Source organism: Silene latifolia, chromosome 7 (assembly GCF_048544455.1).
Source record: "Silene latifolia isolate original U9 population chromosome 7, ASM4854445v1, whole genome shotgun sequence".
NCBI lineage: Eukaryota > Viridiplantae > Streptophyta > Magnoliopsida > Caryophyllales > Caryophyllaceae > Silene > Silene latifolia.
In genome coordinates this window covers 64482142-64496059 of record NC_133532.1, presented here as the reverse complement: position 1 = coordinate 64496059, position 13918 = coordinate 64482142, and the positions used below count along the sequence as shown (strand labels likewise).

Below are 13918 nucleotides of genomic sequence, written 5' to 3'. Positions count from 1 at the left end.
ACATAGGCATTTTGTTGTGGCGTGGGTTGGGGGTTAAGGACATTGTTTCTAGTGTAAGACAAATTCGGATGAAATTTTGTATTCGGGTTATAAGTGTTGGAAAATGTACCCGGTGGATATGAACTTTGTCTAAAAGTTTGAAAAGCATTTACCTCTTCGATAGGAGCTCGGCAATGAGCGGCATAATGACCCACACCTGCACAACCATCACAAACAACTATTTGACTTGTTGAAGACACGGCGTTGAGTTGTTGAATGGAATCTCTTCGCCAATTGTTGTTGGAGCAAGGCAATTTGAGCTAGCAAAACGGAGTTGTTGAAGGATTCTTCTTTACCTTTGGATGACACAACTCGGGAATTGACATATTGTGCATCATGGACCGCCATAGATTCAATCGTGGCATGAGCAAGGTCGGTGTCAATTTGATCAAACCGCCCATTGTTGGCGGAATCAAGAATCCTTCGGGACTCGGCACAACATCCATTATAGAATGTTATTGCTAGAAACCAATCATCTAGCCCATGATGTGGGGATTGTCTTTGAAGCTCTTTTTACCTCTCCCAAGCCTCATATAAGCTCTCAAGAGCTTGTTGACGGAATCCGGTAATTTGCACTCCTCAAAGTTTGAGTTTTCTCCGGTGGAAAAAACTTTTGATAAAAAGCAAGAGCCAAAGTTTCCCAATTGGTGATTCCCATGGCGGTGCGGTCAAGGCTATTGATCCAAAGCTTGGCCTTGTCCTTCAAAGAGAAAGGGAAAAGTATTTCCCTTATTTGGGCTTGAGTGATGCCCATTTGACGGATCATGGAGCAATAGTCACAAAAGTTTTGCACATGCAAATTGGGATCCTCCAAATGACTTCCCCCAAATTGCTTCCTCTCCACAAGGCTAATGAAAGGGTTTGATCTCAAATTCCGGCGCGGTGATTTGAGTGGTTGTGATACCGACCGGAAGCATGGCCGCGGTGGGCTTTGAGTGATCGGAAAGTTTCACCATCTTTTTGGTAGTAGATGGTGGTGGTGATGGAAATGATGAACTTGAAACCTCCTCCTCTTCAAGGGCTTCTAAATCATCTAAGTAAGACTTTCTAGCACTTTCGGCTTGTACGGGAGAAGAGGCCTCTTTCACTTCCTTCCAAAAACGTCGTCTTCTCCTAAAGGTTTTCTCGGGGTCGGAATCCGGTGAAAGCAATTCTTCACTACGAGAGGACATGGGCATAAGACAACAATTTCTAGGAAAATGATAAGTAACGGTCTCAAGGAACAAGTGTTCCCCAAGACAAAGGACAACAAGATAAAAATCGACAATTCAAAATGCAATAAAACCGTTTTCCCGGCAACGGCGCCAAAATTTGATAGGTTTATCGCGTACCTATGCAAATATAAATTTCCTAAACACAAATAAATGTAGTAATAGGGGTCGAACCACAAGGAAACGGGAATTACGTTGTGAATTGCTATGGGTAGATTTTTATCAAGGTCGATTTCGTTTTTGGTTTGACTTGGTTGTTTGATTGACTAATAAAACTATGATGTGAATTATATGATTAAAAGGGAGTCTAAGGGGTTCGGGTCACACATGCAAAGGTAAACATATGATCATGATAAACTTGGTACTAAAAACATTGTCAATTGCTTAGGTTTAGAGACACCCACCTTACGATATTAGTGTCAACCATAGACCGAGTCCTAGAGAAACTCTCGTCCATGACTAGGTCATCCTACTATACATGCTTAGTCTAATTCAATTCCGTGCATCTCGACTTATAGAACGAATGAACAAACTTAATCAATTGAATAAGGCCTTAAACAAAGATTAAACGTTATGGCACAAGCATGTGATAGAAACAATTTGAACAATATTATTATTAACCTATTTTATCATGTTATATACTTGATTTGCATGGATCCCTTAATCCTTAGACTAAGAGATTTAGCTACTCACGTTAAGGTGTGAATTGTAAACTATAAAAAGAGAGATGATAGACATGGTTGAGTGATTTATATGAACTAAATGTTTTAACATGTAAAAGAAATTTAACTAAAGTAATCTAAATGGAGTGCTTAATTATAAATTAAATATAAACTAAATAGAAATGTAGACTATAAGTGGGAATACTTTAAAGAGATGAACTTGTATGGAAGAAATGAATAATAACCAAATGCTTGAATAACAAATGCTTGAACAATAACTTGAGTACAAAATGTTGAAAGATTAAACTAAAGGAAGACTTAACAATTTGTAAACTAAAATGAGAAAACTAATGAGAGAGATTATAATGCTTAAGACTATTGTATAATAAAATGAGACGTAAGAATTGGATGCCCTAAGCCTTGGAATGCCTTTCCTATTTATAGGAGAGGAAGAAGAGACGTAAACAATCAAGATGCATGCGGCCCCTATCGGGGTTGGGCGGCCCCGATCGGGGTCGTGGTTATCCGGGTATTTTGGCTTAATTTATTGTTTAATGCTTGAAGGAATCCAATGTTTGCGATAAATGATCCTTAATGCACCCGGTTAATGCTTCATAAATCCTTCTAAGAGCATCCAAATGAGCATCCTAAGCTTTGATATTTTCCACATAATTTTTGGACTTCTTATTGGGCTCTTTGTAGGATCATTTTGCATTTCTCACACACACTTGCTTGGGCTTGGAAATACCTTTCATTGTCATCACTACTACAAATACAGGCAACCACAACGGCCCTTTAACAACGCTTATTCACGAAAATCATCAAAACAAATGGTAGAATTGATTCCGCGAATTTTACCAAACTTAATTACAACGGTTATGTGTTGTTAACCGTTGTTATTGGTTTTAACAACGGGTCATACTTAAACAACCGTTGTTAATGAAAAAACTAATAACAACGGTTAAATTGTAACCGTTGTTAATGGTTTGGCGCCAATTTAGTGAAAAGTAATCACAACGGTTATATTAGAACCCGTTTTTAATACCTTTTAACAACGGTTGTAGACTCAATAACCGTTGTTATTAATATTATGAAAATCTTAAGAACGACATATTGCTTTATTCTGCTATACGCTACAAACACAAACACAAACTAATACTGCTACTATATCATCCTCCATTCCTCCTTGATCGTCTCTCTGTCTTCATCTCCGTCACTGTTGTCACGTACGTCTTCTCTCCCTCATCGTGTTTATCAATCAGGTATATATATGTTTCTTAGCAACGCTTATAGATATAGGATTTTTTGGGTTATTATCTAATTTGTTGATAATTTAGCTTAATTGCTTTCCTGAATTTCGTTTCTTTGTTTGCCTATTATTGTATTTTTCTGAATTAGTTGCCTATTATTACGAATGTAGAATAATGACTCGAACTTGGATGATTGATGCAAATATGAGTGACCGCACCTACAAGGATGGTTTAGCTGAATTTTATGAATTCGTTTCGAACAATTTGAAAGGTTCTTCTAGTATTGCATGTCCTTGTGAAAGATGTGGTAATATTAGCTATATGGCTTTTCCGGACGTTAAAATACACCTAGAAAAGTGGAGATTTAGTCGATCCTATACACTTTGGATTTTTCATGGGGAATCATTAGAGGAAGAGAATAACTCTGAAGAAGATGATGTTGAGGTACACGAAAGGCTAACTGATGATCCTGAGTTTGCCGAGTTTTTTGAGTTGGAAGAGTTGAAAGTAGAGAAGTTGAATGTTGGGTCTATAGATAATGAAGAGAATGATGATGAGTCCATTGCTTTTGAAGATGTAGGTGATGACACTAGTAATTGGGATGACCTTAACAACATGTATGAGAAGTTGTGTGAGTTTGAAGCACCTCTGTATCCTGGTTGTAAGTTCACAAAAATGTCGGCTGTGGTGAAGTTGTATAATATCAAGGGGGCAAATGGGGTGAGTGACACGTGTTTCACTAGTTTTTTAGCCTTGATAAAGGAGTTGCTTCCAGATGGTAATGTTCTACCCGTTAAGACATATGAGGCGAAAAAACTAATAAGAGGAGTGGGTATGAAATATGAGAAAATACATGCATGTCCAAATGATTGCATATTGTATCGGAAATTATATCAAAACTTAACCAATTGCCCTAAATGTTTGGAGTGGCGTTATAAGGATAAGGAAGGGATCCCCGCTAAGGTGTTGTGGTATTTTCCATTGATACCAAGAGTCATAAGGATTTATGCGAATCCCGATGATGCAAAAATGTTAACTTGGCATGAAACAAGAAGAATAAATGATGGAAAGCTAAGACACCCGACAGATGGTAAGCAATGGAAATCGTTCGACGCTAAGTATCCCGAGTTCGGCAATGAACCTAGAAACTTACGTCTAGCGCTGTCCACCGATGGAATGAACCCACACGGAAACATGAGTAGCCAACATAGTACTTGGCCAGGAGTGTTGGCTATTTATAACTTACCTCCATATGTGTGCATGAAAAGAAAGTATTTGATGTTGTCGTTGTTAATTTCCGACCCTAAACAACCTGGAAATGATATAGATGTATATTTGGAACCTCTTCTAGATGATTTGCGATTGTTGTGGGATAGTGGGATAGAAGTATTTGATGCATATAAGAACGAAACTTTCAATTTGAGAGCGATGTTATTGTGTACAATAACCGACTATCCGACTTATGGCGACCTTTCTCGGGCACACGATTCATGGGAAAGAGGCTTGTCCATTGTGTGGGGAGGATATCGAGTCTAAATACTTGAAGTCTTCTCGTAAGTATGTGTATATGGGAAATAGGAGGTTCTTGTATCATGAGCATTGTTATCGCAAGATGCAGAAAGCATTCAATGGAAGACAAGAACTTCGTCAACCTCCTAGAATTTTGAGTGGGCATGAAGTTTATCAGAAAGTAAAGCATATTGAGATAGATTATGGGAAGAAGAGTGGCTCTAAATTGTCTACTCGTGGGTATAAGAAAAGATCCATATTTTTTGATAAACTTCCATATTGGCCTGACTCGAGGTCGCATTGCCTCGATTTCATGCACATTGAGAAAAATGTCTGTGATAATATTATCAATACCCTTCTGAATGTTCCTGGTAAAACAAAGGATAACGCCGCAGCTAGGGAAGATATGAAAATGATGGGTATTAGGCTAGAGGTGGCACCACAGAAGAGAGGTAATCGTACATTTTTACCGCCAGCAGCTTTTACCCTTTCACGGAATGAGAGAAAAGAGTTCTGTGCATGCTTGAATGGAATTAAAGTGCCACATGGTTATTCGTCGAACATCAAAAGCCTAGTGTTGATGCAAGACCTAAAACTCACCGGGTTAAAGTCACATGATTGTCACACTTTGATGCAACAATTACTACCCGTGGCTATTCGTTCCATTTTACCTGAAAAGGTAAGATATGCTATAACTAGATTATGTCTCTTCTTCCAGTCCATATGCGAGAAAGTCATCGATCCCAATGACGCGGATTCGTTGCAGGACCTCGTTGTAACCTCTCTTTGTCAGTTGGAAATGTATTTTCCACCCTCTTTCTTCACTATCATGATTCATCTGACCATTCACTTGGTTAGGGAGATTTTGTACCTTGGGCCCGTGTACTTGAGATACCAGTATCCTTTCGAAAGATTGATGAAACTCTACATGGACTATACATCTAATCGGTATCGTCCGGAAGGTTGTATTGCTGAACGCGCTATTTTAGACGAAGCTCTTTCATATTGTTACGCTCATCTCTCCCCTGAGGAGTTGATTGGCGTTCCTAAGAATCGTCATAGTGACTGGATGACCGGAAAAGGTATTAGGGGCTGGGTTGAAAAAATTGTGACACGTGAAATGTTGCATTTAGCACACATGTATGTGCTAAACAACGAAGATGAGGTGCAACCTTATATTCAATAACACAAAGATGAGCTCAAATACGATCACCAAAACAAGACCGAGAAGTGGATTGCGAACGAGCATACGAAGATGTTTCCAGAGTGGTTTAGGAATATTGTCTTACAGTGTACTGATCAAAGTGGTGATGATATCTCTCCTAGGTTACTATGTCTTGGTTTAGGTCCAAATGCCAGGGTCACCTTTTACAACAGTTTTGCCATTAATGGATATACTTTTTACACCCGCGAGCAAGATGAGTTGAGCACAATGCAAAATAGTGGTGTGAGTTCTGAATTTGAGACAATGCACTTTGCTACTTCAAAAGATAAAAAGCCTATTTGGGGAAAATGCCTTTATTATGGTGTTATTCAAGAAATATTGGTACTAGATTACATTGATTTCACAATGCCTTTGTTTCGATGTAACTGGGTTGATAACAACATCCATTGTGTCCGAAAGGATAAGATGGGATTTACGTTGGTCAATCTGGGTAAGGTTGGCAATAATAAGGATGATCCTTTCATAATGGCATCCCAAGCTAAACAAGTGTTCTATGTCACCGATCCTATGGATAAGAAGTGGTCTGTTGTACTGTCTATAAGGAGTAGAAGGAGTAGTCCATCCGATAATGGTGATGATGATCAGGATGTCGTTTTTTAGGGAATGGATCAGTCTACCACTGTATCTTATTTCGACGATGTTGACACTGATCATGAGGACACTGAAAGCATCTATATGCGTGATGAGCATGGTGAAGGTATTTGGGTTAACGAAGAAACTACGACATTCAAGAAACGTCCCGATCCCGAGATAGTTCATCAGACACGTGATATGGACGACCAACATTTTGAGTCATTTTCAGACCAATAATTTGATGGTTTAATTTATTGGTAAATCAATAATGGTCATTATATTGTTAAATAAAAATTCCCAAATTTGCATGGCATGGTAAATCTTGTAGCTTAGATATGCGCATGATGCATGCATGCTTTGGTGTTGTCTTATTTTCTTGATCTTATTATTAGATGTGGATCTTGGTGTTGAAATTGTTTGAATAATGTTGCAAAGATATGGTGCTTCAACCGCTGTTACGATGTATTGTTACAGTTTGGACCGAATGGAATTACAAGAATTTAAAAAAAAAAAAAAAAAAAAAGGTTCATTAATAACAACGGTTATATTTAAATTACCCGTTGTTAATACTTTCAACAACGGGTGTAGTACCTCTACCCGTTGTCAATGATTTTTTTGACATATTTCATTTTGGCGCAAATTTGGTGAAAATATATTACAACGGGTATATTTTAACTGTTGTAATAAACTTTTGACAACGGTTGACTTTTATTGACCCGTTGTTATTAACATATAACAACGGTTCTTCTCTGAGCACCCGTTGTCAATAGTTTGTCTTAATAAAAAACTAATTTAGAAACCCATACAGCATGCCATACACAAACACACATAACATTAGTTCAACCGTTGGTATCCTGAGTTAATTTGTCTCTCTTCCTCGCTTTCTACATTCTCGTTGCCGGCCGTCGCCCAATTTCCGACGCCCAGATTCCGTTGCCTTCCCTTATCATCCTGCTCGTTCTCTTTATCATCATCATCATCAGGTATGTTCACTTTATGTGTTTCGTCATTAGGGTTTTAAGACGATCATCTTTTTCTTTTTCATGCATCTGTTTGTTTTTCGTCTTCTTTGTTATCTTTATCATCCCGCATCATCTACTTCACTCCTCTTATTAGGGTTTAGGATTTTAGAAGCTCAATCTGTTGTTTTAAATTTTCATTCCTATTAGGGTTTAGGGTTTTAGATAATACTCTGCATGTACGTTGTTAAGTTGTTCATTTCATATATCATTCATATTTGAGTTTTAGGATTATCATGGGTGAAAAACGTAAAAGAAGTCAAAAGAATAATAAGTCTGGTGATAATAAGCCTGGTGAGAGGGGTGCTACGAAGTGCCAGAGAGTCCTTGTAGCTATAGCCGCTAAACAAACACTGTTCAAAATAACATGGAGTGAGATGGGTTTCCCCTCTTGTCCAAATGCGGGTCTTTTCTCCAGTTGGATTGGTACTTGCACAAGACAGTTTGTGCCTATCCATTTAGATGATTTTAGAAATTTGAATCCAAAATTGGCGGAGTTATACTTGGCTCGTGTAAAGGAAGGCTTTATTATACCCAATGAAAGCCATGATCCGTATTTAATGCATAAGGCAGCGGATGTCCACAGGCAGTGGAGGTGTGACGTTGCTAGGGATTGGTTGTATGTGGACAAGGCAACGAGGGAGATGCGTAAGAGCCCACCGGAAAACAAGTGTCCCACCATCAAGCGGAAACAATGGGATCTTTTCAAAAGATGAGAACTACCGAGAAGTTTCAGTTAAATATCCTCGCCTTTTAACGATTTACCTATCATTTTTTTAATTAATGAGTCCTTTATATAATCTTTTTATTATCTCATCTACTTGCGCTTTTATATAATTATTTGAAGGCCGTTAGCAGAATAAATCGTGCTAACATTTCATGCAAGAAGGGGAAATGGTATGGTTCTCGAGGCGGTTACAGAAAGATAGAAGAGAACCTCGTAAGTAGCATGCATTATTCCCCTGTGAGACTTTATTTTTTTAATCACACTTGGACTTGCATAAATGTTACCATGTTAATGTTACCATGTTAATGTGTAGGTGGCAAAGGGAGTGAAAGAGGTGGATCGGCATGTAACTTATAAAGAAGGGCACACGCCTAAAGGATCCCGGTCGCGTGACAAATATGATGAGGAAGTGTTGGCCAACATAGTAAGCATTATTTTATTAAGACGAGTTCATTACTAACTTTATTATTTTAGTCACAAATATAATTTGAAATTTATTTAATATATTATAGGACAACGTATTGAAAGAGGTAGAAGAAGGGAAATTCACTCCCAGTGGTCGTAATGACGTTCTTGCTAGAGCGATCGGCCGACCCGAACATCCAGGTCGTTTGAGGGGCGTCCCTGTTACAGGTTGAGTAACGAAATATTATGGGAAAACTGCCCAGATAAAGAAGAAAAGGAAGACTAAGTCTGAGAAGGCCGACATGGTAACATTTATTCTATTATTTTCATTTAAGTTCAATTCACATGTTATTGTTGGGATAAAAATTGCCGACACATTACATTCTTGGCAAGCAAACGGCTTGATTAATGGCATCCGTACTACTAAAGCTGAATGCTGGAGGTAAGCTTTCCAAAGATGAAGTGAAGATGATGGAGGATGTCATTTCTAAAGGGGGTAATAATAAGGTACAACAGATTGGTCAAGAGGCCGCTACTACCTTGGCAATACATGAGAAGGAAGTATCGGTCAACGAGATTCAGAAAGATCGTGTACCTAATAATGCTTCCGGTTGTAACAACTAAAGCCGATCGGGTACCTAATACTTCCTTATTTTTCTTTTCTTTTTTTTTTTTTGGGTAAGATCGGGGGTGTGTTCCCCGCCACTCTAATTCTATAACTTCTGACATGGTGCCATTATTGGTTAATTTTATTAGGTAAATAATGGGTCCGAAAAGGAGATGCAACTTGAGAAGACTACTGATGGAAAACAAAGATACATCCCCTTCAAGTCGGTTCCCTGTTTTCAAGTAAGGTATGCATGAAGTGTTTAATTAGTTAAATTTATATGAATGCTGAAGTTTGTGCAAAAATCGGCGGAGACAGAAAGCGTTTTTGCAAAATCTTTTGAACGCTGAAGCGTTTTTGCAAAGATATAATAATGTATGTGTATATTCTTCAGGCCGTAAACAAGAGGCCAGTTATTTTTGTTGACCCTAAAACCGAAAAGCCACATGTGCGTGTTGGCCGGGGTCTCGTAGAAATGCACACCAAATCAGAGTAAATGAAATCGTATTTCATGGCGAAAAACTTTTGCCGAATCATACCAAAGTAGAGATAACTATAGTCTTACCAGGCCATGAAAACTTGCAAATCGTCGTCCCAAATGTGACGACATTACCATTCGGGAGATGCGCTTGGAAGTTTCATCCAATGGCCTCGAAACTCACATCTACTTGGCTCGGACGTCTCCGCCTCGTGCTTTTAAAGCGTTGGGGTTAGAAGAAATACCTTTATATATATGTTAAATTTTTAATTGTTGAAAGTTTTTATATGTTAAATTTATATGTTATTTTTTTTTGTAGGGAACAAAAAAGCCGGCTTTGGCGGATAAGCCTAAGTCCACAGACATGCCAACGACCTCGTCGAGACAACAACTTGATGAGGTATTTAATTAACTTCTCCATTTTTTAAAAACCTCGCTCCCTTTATTTATATTTTTCTGTATTTATAAAAAGCATGGTAATTTTGTGTAGGGACAAAAAAGACCGATAAGCCTAAGTCCCCGGTCTTACTCGTTGCTACTACCTCATCATTGAAAGTTAGGAGTTTAAACGACACACAATATAAAGGGAAGGAGTACATGGGATATGTAAGAACGGTGACGATGAGGAAACTGCATGAGGAGGCTGCCCATCGCATAGCAACCGAGCAATTGATAGTTATTCCGCTCGAGGAGGATATTCTAGGGGTTGAGCGTCAAGCACTTCTATCATGGGATATGCTAGCCATTTGGGCTGGCCTAGACCTGATTGATATCCAACACGTATTTGTTTGGATGAAGTAAGTTTCTTAATAAATAATTTCATATTCTAATATTCCGACTACTAGATAGTGTTTTAAATACCGGAATTAATACCGTAATAATGTAGGATATTGAAAATGAGAGTGATCCCCAGAAGAATATTCCATCCGATCAATACGATTCTGTGCCCCTTTATTTTATCTTTATTTATTGCGGATTTCTCGTTCCAAGACCGGGTAGATTATATTGCTCAAAGAATTGGCAACAACCAAGAAGCTGATTTTTGGCGCTTATAATGAAAAAGGGTAATAAACAAATTAATATTACGTTTCCCCCTACAATTGCATTTTCATAACTAATATATGTACTTGTTAATAATGATGATGTCTCTTGATGTAGGACTCATTGGGTGCTAGCGGCCATCATGCCGACAAGGAATAAAGTTTTCTGTTGGACTCTTTACATCATCAACCAAGCGAGACTTTTAAGCGCTTGATTAATATGTAAGTTTATAATATTGATTTATTTATAATAACATTTTCAATTTTTATTTATAGAAAAAAGCTCTTTCATATTTTTGCCCCTAAAAAAATTAGTTTATGCCTCCTTTTTTATTTTTTAAAAAAGGGCCTTTGAGAAGAAAAGAGCAAACGAGCGGATCAACCCACGAAAGATTCTCGATGTTGGCCCCGATTTTATTACGATAACAGGGGTACGTGCTCAAATACAATAACATTAAGTGCAAAATCTGTGTTTAATACTAATACAATACCTAAAGTTCAAGATTCTGATGTGAGCCTTCTCTCGTCTGTTTTTTTTATGTAATAATAGGCCCTCGCCAAACCGATAGCATACAATGTGGATACTACGCTTGTCGGTTCATGTTGGAGATTATTAGGCGAAGATATCTAATTATTCCGAAAAAGGTTAGTAATAATTTAAACATGTGTTTATTACTTTTTTTTAAATTAGAGCTAATGTTGTCTTGCTTGCTGCTATATATACCATGATGTTGCTAATGTTGTCTTGCTTGTCGCTATATATACCATAATGTCTTCTCTTTGTTTTTTCCTGCGATGCAATCAACCCGTCACAACAGATTGAGCAGTATTCAAGTATAGATATAGACGAGGTAAGAGACATGTGGGGCAACTACGTCTTAGAATATAGAAATGCATGATACTCATAGTTTAGATCAACTTATTAGTAAATTTTTTGTTGAAGTTAGGGAATGATGATTAGTTCATGTAAATTCAACTCCTTGTAATTATATATATATATATATATATATATATATATATATATATATATATATATATATATATATGATGTTTTTTTGTGGTTGAATTGAATATATTGAGTTCGATGAACCCACTGTGATTTATCTTTGTCTTTGGTATATCTTCTGTCTGATATATGCAGGTTTTTGAATGGCATGAAACAAATTTAATTTTTCAAAACATTAGGAGTTCGTAATAAAAACGGTTACAAAAAAAAACCGTTGTGAATTCTTTCACAACGGTTAATAAAAATAACATCGTTGTGAATGACTTTCACAAATACCCGCGCATAATATTCAACAACAGGTTTTAATCGAAGAACCGTTGTTAAAAGTCTTCACAATTTTGGAGGTAAAATTACAACAACGGGTATTAAACTAAGAACCGTTGTTACTAACAATTTCAACAACGGGTATGTAGCATAAACCCGTTGTCAAAAGACTTCACAATTTTGGAGGGAAAGTTACAACAACGGTTATACATACGACAACCGTTGTTATATTATTCCCTCCAAATTTTTGAAAAACTTTCCACAACGGTGAACACCCAACAACAACGGCTTTTAACCGTGGTGAATACTTTAGACAACGGTTTCTTTAAATAACCAAACCGTTGTAAATACCTTCTACAACGGCCGCTTTAACAACGTCCGCTTTTTGTTTTTACAACGGTTTTTACCCGTTGTTATAGGCTGTATCTGTAGTAGTGCATGCTTGGTCCATCTTGTTTCCACTTAGCTTAGTGAACTTGGTATATGCTAATGTGATAGGAAAAAGCCTCTAAATGCTTAGATTCCTTTAAAAGGTAACAAATACAAACAATATACCTAGAACACAAGATTAGCTCACAATATACTAATTAAAGTACGATAAACAATAGAAACCGAGCTAAAATGAGGGATATAATTATATATAAAATGAACATATCAGTTTCTCATAAAATGTCTTACAATAAGTCATTGTAAAACCATCCACAAACTACATTGATGCCCTTATCACTCAACCATGTTAAGTAATGGAAGTTTTATGAGGTTAATAATGTAAAGTTATACATGGTTTTTTTATTAATGCATGTGTAAAAACGTTTTTTAAAGAATTAATATTTTTTTAAAAATGGGCTCCTTAAGCGAAAATTAATGGGCGTAAGCCGTAACCAATCAGAGTTCGAGCGAAATTCGCGCGACCCAAATATACTAGCCCTTTACCAACTACAATCTACAAAACCTATTTAATTTGTCCCGCCTAATAAAAAACCTAAAAATACACACAATTACTCTCCTCTTAGCCCTTCACCGTCTTAACCTCACACTCTGTAAAAACGTTTTATAAAAGAATTAATATTTAAAAAAAAAATGGGCTCCTTAAGCAAAAATTAATGGGCATAAGCCGTAAGCAATCAGAGCTCAGGCAAAATTAAGCCCAAGTTTACGGGCCGCCACTGGGCCGGGCTACAAGTACAGGCCTATTTCATCGACCCAAACCTGGCCCGTCCAGGGTTAAAGCGGCTTTCGAGCCAATTCGGGTTAAATTTTATTTTTTTCTCTTGAAATAAGTTTAGAAATTCCCATTATGAAGTTAGATACTTTGTGTATTTGTTATCAATATTTTCGTATAGAATTATGTTATTTTTTCAAGTATTGTCAATTAAGTAGTAACCTAACGTATCTTTTATGAACCTACTGATATAGGTGACCCATACAAACTAAATGCAGAATTTTTAGTAGTGTAATAATATATTTTAGTGCGGTGCTTATTGTATGTTGTTGTAGTGTTGTAATTGATTTGATATTTGTTGTTCTTTAGGCTCAAAAATACTGGCTTAGCACGCCGATAATGGTAAAGAATTTATCGTCACTAGTGTGATACAAAACATTAACTCATTTTTTATCATTTAAATAATAGTAAAGGAAAATACTAAGTCTTATCAAACTAATACATGTAAACAAGTGACTACGGCTTATTTACAATACAACAATTGATTGGTTAATTATTTTACTAAATGCTTATTAACATTCTTAAATTTTACATATTCGTAAATTTTGCAATGTTCGGGCCGGGCCGGGCCAAAATCCAGGCATAACGACGGCACAAACTCGGCCTTATTATATATTGAATCGGGCCATGGGCTTCGAGCTGTTGGCTTTTCGGGCCTAAAATCGAGGCCCAAGCCCGGGG

General features: G+C 37.1%; 1 non-coding gene across 1 annotated transcript; it reads left to right on the top strand.

Moving 5' to 3' along the window:
- The first annotated feature begins 517 nt into the window (after positions 1–517).
- On the top strand, positions 518–625 carry LOC141593194 (small nucleolar RNA R71). The gene has a single exon (XR_012521298.1). It is a non-coding gene; the product is annotated as a small nucleolar RNA R71 (small nucleolar RNA).
- The last annotated feature ends 13293 nt before the right edge of the window (positions 626–13918 follow it).